The sequence below is a fragment of the Choloepus didactylus genome, chromosome 3 (assembly GCF_015220235.1).
Source record: "Choloepus didactylus isolate mChoDid1 chromosome 3, mChoDid1.pri, whole genome shotgun sequence".
Lineage (NCBI taxonomy): Eukaryota > Metazoa > Chordata > Mammalia > Pilosa > Megalonychidae > Choloepus > Choloepus didactylus.
Genome location: NC_051309.1, coordinates 72,412,699 through 72,430,868, shown reverse-complemented (window position 1 = coordinate 72,430,868; position 18,170 = coordinate 72,412,699). Strand labels below are relative to the sequence as shown.

Genomic DNA, 18,170 nt, shown 5'->3' with positions numbered 1-18,170 from the left:
ATATCTATTTTGGTGTTGAGACTTTGTTTTCTCCATTTGTTTCCATCATGGTAGTAAATGTTTCAAACATGGTAGTAATCATGATGAATGCTTTAGAATCTTTGGCAGATTGTTCCAACACATGTCAGCTCAGTGTTGGTATCTGTTGATTGTCTTTTCTCATTCAGGTTGAGATTTTCCTGGTTCTTGGTGTGACAAGTGATTTTCAAAAGTATCCTGGGCATTTTGGTATTATGTTTTGAGACTCTGGATATTATTTAAATATTTAAATCTCCTGTTTTAAGCAGACTGCACTCTGAAGGGCAGAGGGGTGCCACTTCATTACTGCCAGGTGGAAGTGAAAGACCAGGCTCCCCACTCATCCTCCTTTGACACCAGCTGGGGAGTAGTACCCTGTTAGTGCTGAGTGGAGGTGGGATTTGACTTCCCACTAGGCTACACCAGTACTACCCTTGCTCGGAGGGGTAGGAATACCTGTGTTACTGCTCTCTCATGGCCTCCCCTAACACCATGGGGTGGTAGTCTCCTTATCATTGGGTGGTAGTGAGAATCCTGACTCTGTTTTAGGTCTTCTCTGATACCATCCCAATGGGGAGGGAGAGGAGAGTCTCATTACTACTGGATGGGAGCGACAGTCCATGCTCCCCATCTGATCCCCACTGATATCAGAGGGGCAGTGCATAAGGGCTTTAGTTCCTGCTCAGGAAGGATGAAAGTACAGCTTTCCACTCAGCCTTACCTGATACCAGTCTGGAGGGAGATTGTGTCTTGTTACAGCCTGGTAAGGGTGGAAATCTAGACACTTCAATTGGTCCTTGCTGATGGGGATAGTGTGGGGCTGCAATTTTTTCTGTGTTTGCCTGGAGTAGAGTTGTAATTGTCTTCTTGGTTCTTTGGACAGAGCAGGCTTCTCTTGAGCATTCTGTTTTAGTTTTCCAGGCTGCTATGACAAATACCAAACAATGGGTTGACTTAAACTTGAATGGCTTGTGGTTTTAGAGGCCAATAATTTCAAATCAGGGCATCTGCAAGCTCATGCTTTCTCCCTAGGTCAGTAGTGTTCTGGTGATGTCAGTCTCTTTCACATGGAGATGGCCCTGGTTTCCTCCTATGTGGTTTTCTCTGACTCTCTGCATCTAAATTTCTTCTGCTTATGAAGGACTCCAATAATACAGATAAGGGCCCAGCCTGATTCACTGGTTCACATCTAAAAAGAATTTTAGAAGATCCTATTCACAAATGAGTCCATACCTTAACTGATAACATATATTCAAAGGGTCCTATTTACAAATGCATTCACACCTACAGAAATGTGGATTAAGATAAAGAACCTGTCTTTTTGCTGTGGTACATAATTCAGTCTACCACAGCTTCTTTTTCACTGCATCCTTTGGCATTTCCAGATTGCCAGCTTCTTCAGCTCTCCAAGTCTGGGATATGTGAGGCAAAGGGACAAATCAGAGAACTTCCTGCTGTGATTTCTCCAGTCCTGTGGCCCCTATCCCATCTACCTTCTTCTTTATACCTTTCAGAGTCTTCTTAAATTTGTTTTCTTTTTTTTTTTCCTAATATCCAGGGATTTTAGCTGTTTTAGCAGGAGGGTTGGGTAAAGAGAGGAGGTAGAAGTAAATCTACTTCATCTTGGTCTGCAGCATAAATACTATTTAGAACCTTATTTTACTTTACAGTGTATAGGCTGGTGCTGTCAACATTTTGTCTTTGGCAGATATGAAAATTAAGACCTCTATGTCTTTATCCACATTGCTGATAAAATCTTGGAGTTGGCCAATAACTGAGCCCCGGGCCACACAATCAATGCTTCTTTAATTTTTATTTTGTGACTGCCCAGGCCCATGTCTAATGTGCTCTCTAAGCCCCCATGTTGCTCTTTGAAATTCCCTGTAATATGTATGCTTTTCAATCTGTATTCATAACATGTCATCCATTTCTTAGATTTTTTTTTTTACAACTTTACATGTTTTTCTTTTACTCTGTCATATACACACTACAACTTAATCCACTTCTGGCTTTACCAGAATTCCTTTCCAACTTTTACCTCAGGGCCAGTCACTTCAGCATTTCTCCATGCTACATTAAAGTCTTTCACCCAGTTGACCGTTCACCATACCTCCCTGCAAATGTTCAAGGTTTGTCTCACTTCATTGTGTTCCTGTTTCTGTTCTGAGGCCCTTAGTGTTCCTGAAAGAAGCCATTGAACAATGCAAATTGGTCCCATTACAGAAATTTACACAAAGTTCAGGTTGATAAAACTATTGAAAAAATCATGTTTTCACATTTACAACCCTTATTTATGATCTTCCTTCAAATATCCCAGCCTCTATTTATAGCAATTTCTTTCCTGACTTTCAGAGGAACAGCTATATGTCCCTTCAGTTTTTTATTTTTTATTACAGAAAATTTCAAATATATACAATCTTAGAAGGAACAGTATAATGATCCTTCACGTACCAATCACCCAGCTTCAACAATTATCAACTTGTGACCAATCTTAGTTCATCCATACATCCCCTAATGCCATCCCACTTATTCCTTCCCTTGCAAAAAGATAAGTTAATTTTGAAGCAAATCCCATATATCATATAGTTTCATCAGAATGTATGTCTCCTACTCTAAAATGCCATTTCAATGACAGTATTAGAGGTAAATATCCTTTAAAAAAATCAGGGAAGTAAAGACAAGGAACCAAATTTAACCCTAGTTCATTTTTATATCATCCTTCCTTATCTCTGGAGAGAAGCAGACCATTTTTTACCTCTTTTAGGGCTAGTGTCAGTTTTTCTCACTTGACTAACTCCATACATTTTAAAATCTCAAAAGTCATCAATAATCTCATATGCAATAATCTTTACTTGGGTCTCCTACACTTTTCTATTTCGGTGGTATGTGGCTATCTCCTCCCTCTTGAAACGTGATCCTTCCTTGTGTAAGATCCTAAAATATGCTGATTTCCTTTCTTCCTCTCCAGCCACTCATTTCTGGTCCTTTCTTTTGTTCATATTTTTCTCCCTCTCTATAAACTCGACTATCCCTCAAGACCTAGGTCTCATATAAAAATTTTCTCTGCTGTCCATTTAATCACTCAAAGAAGTCATCTTTACTTTGAACTCAGCAATTACATTAATGACTTCCAAATCTACGTCTCCACATTTAACTTCTTGCCCAAATTTAGTCTCAATTTTTCACCTACTTCAAAGCCATTTTCATTTAGATGGTTTAAGCTGTTAGTATGAGACTAAAATCTGAATGTGTGCCAACTCAGACTCAACAGTCAATATGAAATGTTAAATGGTTTTTATTTTCAAGTTTCTAATTTCTGTTATGGCTTCACTATTTTAGTCTTCATTCACCGTTACCTTTCATTCATTTGCAATAAATTAAGTCTTAGAATATTTTCCCTCTCTATTATGGCTTTCAGATTTATCTCTATTTTTCCATCCCTTCCATTAATACCCTAATCTATTTCCTCATTACTTCATTTCTTGATCATTACAATTGCCACCTTATTAGGCATTTTGCTTACAATTTTAGAAGTTTCTATTATATCATGATGTGTTGCTTTAAAAACTTCTTGTTTTGTTTCTCACTAAACTGCTCACTAAAAATAGCAGGGGTTATGAAAAAAAATAGGATTAGAGAAAACCTGACAGATCCCTCAAGGCTGTGAAGCTTTTAACCAGAGAATAAACAGAAGCAATAATTAGTATCTTGAAAGATAACTTGGGCAGTGTAGGCAGGCAGGTTTCACGGAATTGTTGGTGGCTGATTCAGGGATGCTAAAAATGCACAGAAACAATAGAGTGAAGACATTGGCTTGCTGGGACTGAGATGATACACACATGTGGATGTGTGGCCCTAGCACAGGAGGAAGTGCTGCCTTCCACGACCCAAAAGCTACTCAAGGCTGACGGTGTATCTCTGGGGGAAGGAGTCCTGGTCAAGGCCACTCTTAACATTTTCTTAAATTAGAGCTCAAAAGTCTTTTTTATGCCTGTCTGTTAGTTGAGCTGAGAGCTTTTCCCTTTTCTCTGAAGATTATAATTCCACTCCCATTATTCTGACTCTTTTCTAAGAAAGTCATATCCCTTTTCTAAGAGAGAACACATATTAGCCAACAGAGTTTTCCATCTTATACTGACATTATTTCCCTATTCATCAATTGCTTGTGACTTAATTAGCTTTAGTGGCACAGACTCTACCTTTCTCTACCTGATACTTTCTGGTCACTGTTTTAGATGCTATGTGGAAATTCTTTGGGTAATGAGTTGCAAACACAGCAGCAGACATCTGAGAATAAATGAAAGGACAGCTTTATTAGGTCAGAGGACCTGGAAGGAGAGACTGGAGATGAGGGCAGCAGAGAGGCCTGGGGCTTACCTAACCCAGGCCCCTGGGAGGGTCAGTGGAGAGGGGAAGAAGACTATGAGTCCTGGGCTCTCGACTTGATTGTAACTCAGAGTGGGAGGAGTGTAGCTTTCCTGTGGATGCTGGGGATTGGCAACTTTAAGCATCAAGGGCCACTTGAGGAAGCTGAGGGTGGCTCTTGTCACCTGGACCGCATGGCAGTACATGCCTTGCTAGTTGTGGTCATGCCTAAGGTAGGGCTGACTGGGGTGGTCTCTCAAAAGGGGAATTCATGATTAGACCAGGCAAGATGACAAGACAAGTACAATCTATTTTACATCATTATAGTCATCACCTTATTTTTCAGCCTGTAATGCTGTCTGATACTTTGCTACCTTTTTAATTTAATTACTTTACTTATTCTTAGACCAATTTTTCCCTGTCTCATGAATTGAACTAAGCATTTTTCTCTTTGGAACCTTCTATTTCTCAATCCTAATCTCCTCCTTCTTCTCTACCTCCATATAAGCCTGGGTCTCAATTATCAAAATGATTTATTTTCAAATAGCTTCATATGGCATATCTTATTTCTATAAGTGGAATGTAAGCTCTTTGAGGAGAAGGCCCCTGTGTTTATAGTCTTTTTAATATTTCCTACCACATAGAAGAATATCAGTAAATACTTATTGGTTAATTCATTTCCAAATTACAAAAAAATATTTCAAATTTAGCTATTATTGGTATCAGCTACTATATTTTACATGGACATAAGAAAATACACAAAGCAAGTTGTATAACGGAGGGACAAATATATTATTTTCTGTGTTAGATACCTCTGGGTTCACATTTAAGTTCTGTGACTGATGTGACCTCAGTCAATTTAATAAAATTCTCTGAGTTTCAGTTTTCTTATTGCTAAAATGGAGAAAATGAAGCCTATCTTTCTGCTTTGTCACAAGGGTTGCATTAAATAATGAGATGATATGTTGATTAATTAAGAGCTTCATTGATAGCTAAGGATTAATAGGTGGTCAATACTTAGAGACCACACTGGCTGAGAAATGATCAGGCAGTACATTGTTCTTATTGCCTGTATAAAGAAGCAGCCCTCTGGAGTTCACAGGAGACACATAATTTGAAATTGTGTTTTTAAATATTTATTTACTAAGTTCTGCTTTGTGCCAGGTTCTGTGCTAAAGCATCTACATTCACCATCTTCCATGATCTTCAAAATAATCAGGTGAGACAGGTATTATTAAAAGCATTTACAAGTAAGTAAATTAAACATCTTAGGCTGTTTATAAGGTCCAGATTTGAGATTTAAACCCAAGTGTTTGACTCTAAAGCTCATGTTTATTATCAACAAAGACTCTTCACCCTTTTTGGGGAGATATGTCAACATTATAAAGAGGCAAACTGTATAGGAAGGATAACAGGGGGTTGTTTCTGTCAGATGTACCAGCTAAATGAAGAGTACTGTTTTCCAAAGGGGTGGATTCCTCAATCTCTGTGGACTGAATCCTGAGCCTAAGCCAATTTTCTAGGTATCAGAGCTCCCCTATTATATAAATAAGTGACATGGATCAAGAGAACCACTTCGACATTCAAATACATCAAAGATTTGAAAATGTCACAGTTTATTAAACTCTTAAGTGGGAAAAATAGGAAATTCATCTTAATGAACTGAATCACTATTTACTACTCTTTCTTTCTCCTTAGGGTGACTCTGGAGGACCACTGGTTAGCCCAGATGCTAGAGATATCTGGTACCTTGTGGAATAGTGAGCTGGGGAGATAAATGAGGCCAACCCAATAAACCTGGTGTTTATACTAGAGTGACTGCCTTCCGGGACTGGATCACTTCCAAAACAGGTGTCTGAGAGAGAAGAACCTAGTAGAATGGAACTTTTTTTTTTGTATGTAGGCCATTCTTAGAGATACGGAATTGTAGAAGCCTTGGAAGTCGCCTGGATCTGACCAATCTAACTAAACTGTTTGCTTGACTCATATATTTCCTTCCTAGCTCTGTTCCACACATGAACATCCTACCTCTGCCTGATGGATTCTGTGCCAACCTGCATTAATTTGTTTCTTAGAAGTTGTCCATTATCAAAATTTTGTCTGGTTGATATAAATTTCTCATGTGTATATATAATTTGAAATGGTCCCTTCCTTCATTTTTCCAACTCTGTCATTTCAGTAAGTTTATGAATTAAAAGGTTAGGACAAGGAATGAAAGGAAACTTAAAAAGGAAAAAATACATTTTCATGTACAGAATGGTATTATGTGTTTACTTTTCTGAGTGGAATGAGAACAAATGTTATATGTATTGTGAAAGGTAGAACAAGCAGAGCAGCAAACACTTCATAATGGAGAAAAAGTGGGAATTAAGAGTGAAAACAAGAAGTAGCTTTATTTTCCTTCCCAGTCAAAAAAACTGCTGAGATAAATGTGGAGAAGATTCCATTTTCTTGTGAACTACGATAATTGTACCAACTTTATGTAATGTATTTGATCTGAACAAGTTAAAGCAGATTTATTTCACTATTGCACCTCTGAGCATGCCAATATATGATACTAAAAACATATAATACTGAAAAACCTATGTCTTGGTATTGTAATTTGATAATCCATGGAGAAGGGGAAGATGAGGAAAATGTCACTAGTCAATTTATTAAGAATTCTTTTAAGACTTAAGGCTAGAATTGCAATTCATTGAAGGACAATGGACATACCTCATTTGGTAAGATTTTTGGGTGGTTGAGTGGAATGGGAGGGGATGAAGAGAGAATAAATTCAAACAGTTGAATACAATGGATTATAAACAAGCTTTTGTGAATTTCAAGCTTCCCCAAGCTTCAAAACCTTGAATGGGAATACCACCCATGTATTGTAGTCATGCACATGAAGCTAGGGCTCAGATATCCATTTTGAGATGATTGCAGTTCTTCCCCTACTGCTGCCTAATTTTTTTATTTGTTCATTTTTTCAATTAAGATTTATTTACCCACCATACAATCATCCAAAATATACAATCAACTGACACATTAGCATCATTTAGTTGTTCATTCATCACCCCAATCTATTTTCTTAACATTTTCCTTGTACCAGAATAAGTGATAGAGAATTAAAAAATAATAGTGAAAAACCAACACCCAAATCGTTCCCCTCTTCCTGCCCTATTTTTCCCTTAGTTTTTAGCCCCCATTTTTTTTACTCATCTACAAGGTTTTCAAAATCACACTGTCACCCCTTGTAAGCTACATTGTCATACAATTGTCTTCAAGAATCAAGGCCACTTGGTTGCAGTTTGACAGTTTCAAGTATTTACTTTTAGCTTTTCCAATACATTAAAACCTAAAAAGGGTTATCTATATAGTGCATAAGAATATCCAACAGAGTGACCTCTCCACTCCATTTGAAATCTCTCAGCCACTGAAGCTTTATTTTGTTTCATTTCACATACCCCTTTTGGTCAAGAAGATGTTCTGAATCCCATTATGCTGGGTCCTAATTCATCTCCAGGAGTCAAATCCTGAGTTGCTAGGGACATTTACACCCCTGAGAGTCAGGTCCTACATAGGGGGGAAGGCAGTGAGCTCACCTACTGAGGAGGCTTAGCTAAAGAGAGAGGGCCACATCTGAGCAACAAAGAAGGCTTCAGGGGGAGACTCTTAGGCACAGCTATAAGCAGGCCTGGCTTCTCCTTTGCCCTACTGCTGCTTTTACAGTCTGAACATGGCTGGTGGTCTTGTCAGATTCATTTGGGCTCAAGGAGAAGGTTAACAGAGGGAAAATATCCTAATGGTGCTTCTTTGCTGCATCTAGCATAGCATGGAATTGCTGATTGTCTGGGTATGAAACTGAAGAAGAAAAGTCTACTATCAGCCTCTTTCATAGCTTTAGATTTTGTAAATTGTTACTTAGCTGGTAGAGACACAACATTCAAGTGATCTAGACCATTATGAAGTTAGGACTGGTGCCATTACATATGGTCATTTTAACGGCAAGATTTCACTGAACCTTTCCATTATCCTTTTATCATTGTATAAAGCTACCCATGCAAGTTCTGTGTTTTATAATAACTGCATTAAAAATTAAAATTAGTAGGAAATATTTGCTTTTTATTGACCCAAGTAAAATTTGCTTTTTAAAAAATACAATTGTATTGACGTATATTCACACACTGTTCCATCCATCCAAAGTATACAATTGATGGCTCATAGTATTATCATATAGTTGTGCATTCATCACCACAATCAATTTGAGAACATTTTCATTACTCCAAAAAAAGGAGGGGGGAGAGAGAAAACCTGAACCATCCCATATCTATCCCTCCCACCCCCCTTCATTGATCCCTAGCATTGGCATGGAACATTTTTTACTATTGATGAAAGAATATTAAGATATTACTGTTAAGTATAGTCCATAGTTTACAATAGGTGCTTTTTTTTACTGTATACTACTCTATTATTAACTCCTTGTAATAGTTCAATACATCTGTTCTAGTTCATGGAAGAACATTTTTCTATTTGTATGGTTGCACAAAGTCACCATCAACTATGAGATTTACTGAGTTACACAGTCCCAAGTTTTAACCTCTGGCTTTCCATCTGGTGACATACATGACTGTAAACATACCCTATCAACCACATTCATACATAATTCATCACTAAAATTTGCTTTTAAGCTGATAAAATTTAGGAGTTTGACTAAAACAAAATATGAAAGTTGACATGAATGGTCAGTGTTAAATATTTTGCATAAGCCATCTTTGTTCCATTTAATGAAAGGCTTTGGGAAAAAAATAAGACAGAAATATGATGAATTTTAATCCTCAAATTAAATTACTTTCAGTGTTCAACTAAAGAGTGTTCAACTAAAAATTGATTCCCCTTTTCTCAGTACATTCTGCAGTTGGGCCTCCAAGCTGTAAGAAGCAACCTATTTCAGGAAGGATGTCCCGATCTTCAAAAAATACTGAGAACTCTAGTTAAAAATCTATAGTAGGGCCTAAAAAACAAAGGAATACAATTCATATTTGCAAAGGATTAACAGTTAATTCATATAATTTGATATCACCATTAGTATTTTCTAGATATTTGGAGATTAAATTCCAAACTAAAATAAAATTTTTTGATGTGCATGATTTGGGGAATTCCTTTTGCAACATACTCAAAGAAATTTAAATTAAGGAAAAAATTTGGCAGTTTTAAGTTTACAATGGCATCATTTTCTTCAGAGAAATGTTTTCAATATTTCCTTTTACAAAAGATTTGAGATATAGAGCTTTGGCTCAGTGAAAATATGAGTAATAGTTAAATTTATGTTCACAGAGAAATAGATAATATATTATCATATTTTAAAAATGACAACTCCTTTTGAAAAATTAGGTAGGAAGTGTTTCAGCATTCTTGGGCATACATATCTATGTTAGCCATTTAATTGGAGAAAGTTAAGAAGTCATGACTATAATGATGTTTTTAATTATACAAAGAGAGCAGGTTGTTCCTCTTCTACATCTTTTCTCTCTTTTCCCACAGCACTTTATAAAAGTGTTTTGTATATAATAGTCTTTCCATAAATGTTGTTGAATGACTCTTTTATTTCTGTATTAGGCAGAAAGCATATCTTTATTTTTGTTTACACATTCACTTTAAGAAGTAATCCCAGCTTTCACACCAACTTCATTTAAGCAAGTTATTTAAACACTTTAATCCTCAATTTACTCACCAATAGTTAAGACAAGGATAATGATATTTACCTCAAATGACTGAAGCTTAGCATAGTTCTTGGAACATAGTAGGTGCAGAGAAATGGCAGCTATTATAACTGTTGCTGTAATATAACAGTTTAAAAAATTTTGTTTTAAACGATATGGTTCTGGATCATAATAGGTTGAATAAACAGTTTTAAAATGAGATAAATCAACAGTTCAGCTGGTTTCTTGTTTATTTCTGAGTCTACAAAGTTTATTAGAGTTATTAAAAAACATGTTATTTGTCCAAGTGTTTTGTATGACTGTGAAGGCTTATTGTAATTTTTCATTTCAATATTTAAAAAATCATAATCCTTATAATCACATAGCACTGAAATCATATCAGGATTTACACTTTAGTTCAAATAAGTCTCCTAAATAAAACTTTCACTGATTCCCTCAAATGGATGGAATATCTTCTTTTCTGAAATTCCTTACATTATAAAAATACTTTTTTTATTTTGAGATAATTATAGTTCACATCAGTTGTAAGATATACAGAGATGCTGTGTTCTCTTTAACCAGTTTCTCCAGTGATACAGATTGCTTAAGTGTAGTACCATATCACAACCAGAAAACTGGCATTGAGACAATCCATCAACCTTATTCAGATTTCACCAGTTTAAAAAAATGTACCTATTTGTATGTGTGTGGATGTGTGTGGCGTGTATTTAGTTCTTTATAATTTTATCAGATGTGTAGATTTGTGTGACCACCACCACAGTCAAGATACATAACAGTTCCCTCACAAGTGTCCCTCATGCCACAGCCACTACTTAGTGCCTGGCAACCACTAATCAGTTCTCTGAGTCTATAATCTTGTCATTTCAAGATGGTATGTAAATTGACACATACAGTATTTGACCTTTTGAGATTGGCTTTTGTCAGTCAGCATTATTCCCCTTGAGATCTAACCAATGTGTTGCATATGTCAATAGTTCGTATCTTTTTTTAATTGCTGGGTAGCAGTTCATGGAATGGATGTACTATAGTTAGTTTAGTCATTGAGCTGTTGAAGGGCATTTGAATTGTTTTCAGTTTTTGGCTATTACAAATAAAGCTGCTAGGAACATTCATGTGCAGGTTTTTGTGTGAACCTGAGCTTTCATTTCTTTGCATAAATGTCTGAGTGCAATTGCTAAGTCATGTGGTAAGCACATTTAGTTTTTTTTTTAATAACCTTACCACTTTTTAAACTCTCTTTTATTATCACTTTCTACTAATGTGCTTTTTTCTTTCAACTTCTTTATTAAGTTGGTTGCATAAAACACATACATTCTCTTATTGACAATTTTTTTGTCATGATCAAAAGCAGCAAAAATAAGGCAATGGCAAAATTTGCTTCACATATAAACAATCATACTGTAAGAATAGGAAATATTGATCTCCATACAATAAAAAGGTTAGGAAACAACATGTTAATAAGCCCTGTACTCAGAGTATATGCAAATGTGTTTGCATTGTGTGCACACCCACAATATAACTCACTTAGGTGCTTTTGTTTACAATGCATAATTCCTTAATCACCCATTTGTGAAATAAGAATGAACATAAAGAAAATGAAATCTGATCAGCATTTATTTTCACAATATCAGTGCTAAACTCAAAATCAGAACTTCATTGACTATAAATTTTAAACTTAATTTTTTAACTCTCTGGGATCTGCCAAGAAAGGTAGATTATTCCACTCTATTTGCAGGGAGCCTAGACAGCCTGTGCTTCTGTAGCATGAAAAACAAGGGATAACAAACAAATATCATGAAGAATAATGCCCATATACATCATAATATCTAGTTGAGCCATGTCCTTTCTACTTATAAAGCTAGAATGTTAAGCAACCAGCATAATGGAGGCTTATATAATAGACTTTTACAGATGCATAAATTAATTACACATATATCCAAAATTTCCAAACCCCTGCTCTCAAAACAATTTTAGTACACCTATTAAGCACTACAAGTCATTCAGAAAAACAGAAATTGAACATACACCCAGTATTTGCAATTTAAAATCCTTCATAATGGATGAAAAATGTTCATATACAAATTTTGAACTAATTACATTTTTAAAAATATGATTCATTTAATCAAGGCTTCCTAAACAAAGACCTTAGGTATATGGTCTATACACACTTACAGTAGTGTATATTTTAAATAAAGATTTTTTTCCTACTATGATATTACAATATAACTATTTTCTGAGTATAGTTTATGCCAAGGTTTAAGATGTAAACTCTTTGGAAGGCAAACACCTTAGTGAAGAAATTATCATTCATTTAAAAATGTATATTGTCTCAAAATAGGCCCCTGAACTTTTGAATTTTTATTGAGAATATATTTACATCTCAGGTTTCTAGGAAAGGCACAGGCTTTACGTAAAGAAGCAGCAAAATTTTAAACCTATCAATTTCTTGAGAAAGCCATTACTTTTATTAGAAACAGTCAGTGCTTCTAAAGATGTTGGCAACAGGTCATATATTTCACAGTGTATTTCTCTGTTTGATTATAATCCAGCAGGGAAATACTTCACCATGGGCAGAAGTATTTGTTGGACTGTGTAAGCCAGTCTCCTTGTACACAAACCAAGCATTTCCTCTCTAAATTATCATTGTCATAAAGCCAAATATCAGACACAGGGATCCCATACCAGTGACAGAGCCAAAATAACACATCACTTCTTGATGCTTGGTACAAGGCAGAAGTTCTTGAACAATACTGTGACCGGTAACTCTTCTAATGTCTGTAAGAGCTTTAGCCCAGGCTGAAGTATTCACCAACCACAGAAAAGTGGTAGCAAGAGTAATAATGAAGTCAATCATGGGCAGTTTTCAACTATCCCAACATAGGTTCATGTAACCAATGTAAAAGAGTAAGGCAGCAATGCAATGCAGAAAAACAAAGACTGTAAATGTATCATAAAATTGCACAGAAGAGTAATCTCTTATGATGATATGACTTTTCCAATTTACATCACACAGATTTACTGTAGCTGACTGAAATGATGCTTGATTCAACCTGAAGGGATAAAAGAAGGCGAGTTAAGCTGGCAGGCTGGAGGAGGGACAGCCCAATGTTTTTATACATATGTTAACAGATTTGATTTCAACAGTTAAAATGGAAGCTCCTTGGGTGCATAAGCCATGATTAATTCATTTTTTATATCCTTTACAGTTCATTAAAGAATATTTTTAATTATAGGAGCTCAATGGGTATTTATTAAATGCAGAGAGACAATAGTGGTAAAAGCCAGCAAAGTAAAATGAAAAAAAAGGTAAAAACTTCAGGCACAAAAGAATTAACATTTTTTCCTTGATAAATGTATTAAGGCTTGATTTCTGCAATACTGGTCTCTGCCACAAGTACCTCCAAATATCTTATGTTGCTTGACACAAAATCATTCCTACATGGCACACAATCAAACACAGACTAAAATCATGTTTTGGGAGTGAAAATTTGCCCATGTCTGAATTTATTTCCTGACATGGAATATACCTAATAGTTTTCTAACACATCTGTATCAGCTTCTACACTGTACTTGCAGAATAAATTCTAATATAAGGGTATGCTCAATAAATATTTGTTGTTCTTAATTTAATTTTTATGACCATAATTCTGTAATTTGTTCTAACATACTTTTTGTTATACAACACTCAACGTGGACTGAAAGACAGAGATGCCTGTGACATGCAATTAAAGTCTCCCTTAGTGGGTACCTCTTTGGTATGGCTGTTTGCAGCTTAGCTTCCATAGTCAATCACTAAAATCACTGCCCTGCCTTCACAATTCTTCCTTTGTCACTCTATAACACTCTGTTTTTTGCCACACTTGTAAAATCCAATTCTCCACCAACTCTTCCCTATATCCACGCAGCCAAACATGGTTACAGAAAAATACACAAACACACTGACTGGTCTAATTTCAAATTCATGGTCATTAACCTTGTGGGAGATTGACTCACATCCCAAAAAAGCATATTCAAGTTCTAACCTTAGGCCCTGTGGTTTGGACTCATTTGTGACTAGGATCTCTGAAGATCCTATTTAGATGAGGCCGTGTTGTACATGGGTGGGCCTTAATACAAGCAGAAGAAATTCAGATGCAGGCAGAAATCAGAAGTCAGTGGAAACCAGAGAAGCAGATGAAAGGGGAACAGAGAGATCACCCTGTGATGGAGGATTGCCAGAACACTACAGAGTCTGAAAGATAGCCCTGCAAATCCTTGATGTTGGAGTTCCAGCGTCCAAAACCATGAGACAGTACTGTACAAGCCAACTCATTGTGTGGTAGTTGTAATAGCAGTCCTGTCAAACTAATACAGCCCGTCTTCTTCTGAGGAGACTTACTCTGGTTTGCCAGATGAACCAAATCTGTAGTTATTTTCCCAGTTTAAGAACACATAATTAGAATATACATAATCAGCAGCTTGAAGAATCCCACATTGGTTCCCTCACCTTTGTGATGAGGGTTATTATGGTAGGAAAGACCAAGTGGAAATGTCTAGAACTGCCACTACTGAGCAAAATAATAACCGAAAAGCAATACCATATTCCTTCAGGAACAGCAGAGATTAATGCCATCACCAAGAACATGAAGAATGCAGGAGTGATGATTCCCACCACATTCCCATTTAACTCTTCTATTTGGCCTCTTCAGAAAGCAAATCAGTCATGGAGAATAACAGTGGGTTATTGTAAACTTAACCAGGTAGTGACTCCAATTACTACTGTTCCACATGTGGTGTCATTGATTGAGTGAATTAATACATCTCCTGCTGTTGATCTGCCAAATGCTTTTTCTCAATACCTTCTAGTACAGATCACCAGAAACAGTTTGCTTTCAGTTGACAAGGCCAGAAATATGCCTTCACTGTCCTACTTCAGGGGTGTATCAACTCTCCAGGCCCATATCATAGTTTAGTCAATAGGGAACTTGATCACCTTTTCCTCCCACAACATATCACACTGGTCCATTACATCAATGACATCAGGCAAATTAGACCTAGTGAGCAAGAAGTAGCAACCACTTTAGGCTTATTGGTGGGAAATAACTCCAATGAAAATTCAGGGGCTGCCCACATCAGGGAAACTTCTAGGTGTTGAGTGGTGTGGAGGCATGCTGAGATATCCCTACTGAGGTGGAGGAAAAGCTGCTTCATCTTACCCCTCTTACAACCAAAAAAGAGCCACGATATCTAGTTAACCACTTTGGATTTTAAGGTAGCATATTCTTCCTTTGAGTGTGCTTCTCTGGCCTATTTTTGAAAAGATGTTAGCTTTGAGTGGGGACTGTAGCAAGAGGAGTCTCTGTAATAAGTCCAGGCTACATTCAGGTTGCTCTGCAACTTGGGCCATATGATGTTGCAGATCCAATGGTCCTTGAAAGTGGCCAATAGAATCTTTGACAGGAGAATCACAGCACAGATCCTTAAGATTTTGGAGCAAAGGCCTATTATTCTCTGCAAATAGCTAATCTCCTTTTGAGAAACAGCTTTTGGCTTGCTACTGAGCTTCAGAAGAGACCAAACATTTAACCAGGGGTCAGCAAGTTACCATGTAAACTCAGCTTCCCATCATGAACTGGGTGTTGTGTGACTCACCAAGCCATGAATTTGGGTGTGCACAGTGGAACTTCATCATCAAATGAATGTGGGTTATACAAAATCAAGCTTGACCAGGCCTGGAAAGCACAAGTCATTTGCACAAGAAGTGGCTCAAAGCCCAAGGCCCCCACTCCTTCCAACATTACTTCTCTCAGCACATAGCTATGGCCTCTTGAGGGGCTGCCTACAATCAAAGGATTGAAGAAGAAAAAACTCAGGCCTAGTTTACAGACATTTCTGCATGATATATAAGTACTGCCTGAAAGTGGACAGCTACAGTGCTACCACCCTATCTGGGACATCCCTGAAGGAAAGTAGTGAAGGAAAATCCTCTCAGTGGGCAGGACTTTGAGCAGTGCACCTGGTGGTTCATTTTGCTTAGAGGACAAATGCTTGGAGGATGTGCATTTATATATTGATTAATGGCTTGGCTGGGTAGTCAGGTACTTGGAAGGGACATGATTGGAAAATTGGTGACAAGGAGGTCTAGTAGAGAGGTATATGGAAAGACATTTATAAATAAGCAAAAAACATGAAGACATTTGTGTCCCATGTGAATGCTCACCAGAGGGTGACCTCAGCAGAGTAGGATTAATAATCAAGTGAATGGGGTGTCTCATTCTGTGGATACAAGGCAGTCTTTTCCCCAGTCACTACTGTCATTGCCCAATAGTCTCATGAATAAAGTTGCCACAGTGAAAGAGATAGCTATGCATGCACTCAGCTACATGGATTTCCACTCATCAATGTCAACATAGCTACAGCCACTGCTGAGTGCCCAATCTGCCAGCAGCAGAGATCAACACTCAGTCCCCCATATGGCTCCATTTCCCAAGGTTGCTAGCCTGCTGTCAGGTGGCAAGTTGATTACATTGGAACACTTTCATCATGGAAGGGGCAGCATTTTGTTCTTAGTAGATTAAAAACTTCCTCTGGATATGGATTTGTCTCCCCTGCATGCAACACTTCAACCAAAATTACCATCCATGGACTTATGGAACACCTTATCTACCATCAAGGCATTCCATGTAGCATTGCTTCTGATGAAGGAAAGCAATCAATGGATTACTGGAAAACAGCCAGTGAAGTGAGGAAATAGGCCTATGCTTATGGAATTCACTGGTCTTACCTTTCCCCATCATTGAAGCAGCTGATTGATAAAACAGTGGAATGGCCTTTTGAAAGCTCAATTATGGTGCTAACTAGGTGGGAATACCTTGCAGGGCAGGGACAGCATTCTCCAGGAAGCTGTATATGCTCTAAATTAGCACTCTTCAGAGCTATTTTTCTCATAGCCAGGATGCTAATGGGCCTAGGAATCAATGGGTGGAAGTGGGAATGGCACCACTTACCATTACCCCTAGTGATCCACTAGGAAAATATTTTCTGATCCATTTAAAAATATGTTTCTATGACTTTACACTAAGCTTATTATAGGTCTTAGTTCCAAAGTGAGGAATGCTTATACCAGGAAACACAACAATGATCTCATTGAACTGGAAGCTAAGACAGCCACCCAGCCCATTTGGGCTCCTCATGCTTCTTAATTAAGTTAAAGAAGCTGTTACTCTACTGGTTGGGGGATTTTTTGCTTGTTTGTTTGCTTTTGCAAACAAATAATTTCTTGATTTTTAGAAATTGTTGGTATGAATCTTTTTATTTCTTCATACATGTCTTTATTTTATTACACATTTATCTATACAGTGGATAAAGGGAGTATCAGTCACAAGGTTTTACAATCACACAGTCACACAATAGAAGCTATTTAGTTATACAATCATTATCAAAGATGAAGGCTACTAGATTACATTGCCACATTTTCAGGTGTTTCCTTCTGGCTATTCTAATACACTATAAGCTAAAAAGAAATAGCTGTATAATGAGTCACTAGTCATAATCATTTGAAAAACCCTAATTTCTTGATTACACCTCCTCCCTCACTTTTGATCATTCTGTCAGTTTTCAGGGATATCTGGGCAATGGTCATTTTAACTTCTTCATGCTGGAAAGGGGTGTTGACCCTATAGGGTGATGGAATGAAACTGGTTGATGTTCATGGAAAGACTGATACCTCTGGGTTTCAGGGCTTGTCTGGTATGGGATCAATCTGGAGACCTTTAGTTTCTGAAAAAAATAAATTTACTGGGAAACACATTTATAGAGTCTTATATTAGGGTTTTCAGGAATCCTGTTGGTTGGGAGTGGCATACTGTGGCAATTTGCAATATCAGGCTGAAGTTTGCCTAGGAGTGACCTCCAGAATGTCCTCTCGACTGTATTTGAAATCTCTTAGCTACTGAAACTTTATTTCATCATTTCTTATTCCCTTTGGTCAAGAAGGCATTCTCAATCCCACGATGACAGGACCATGATCATCCCCAGGAATCTTATCCCTTGTTGCCAGCAAGACTTATACCCCACAGAGGGGATAGAGTAGTGAGTTTATTTGCA

At 37.1% G+C, this 18,170-nt stretch overlaps 2 pseudogenes; one reads left to right on the top strand and one right to left on the bottom strand.

Moving 5' to 3' along the window:
* The window catches only part of LOC119530297, a 66,238-nt pseudogene extending 58,630 nt beyond the window's left edge, over positions 1-7,608 (top strand).
* Positions 7,609-12,600: 4,992 nt separating this feature from the next.
* On the bottom strand, positions 12,601-13,140 carry LOC119530296 (annotated as a pseudogene).
* Positions 13,141-18,170: the final 5,030 nt, after the last annotated feature.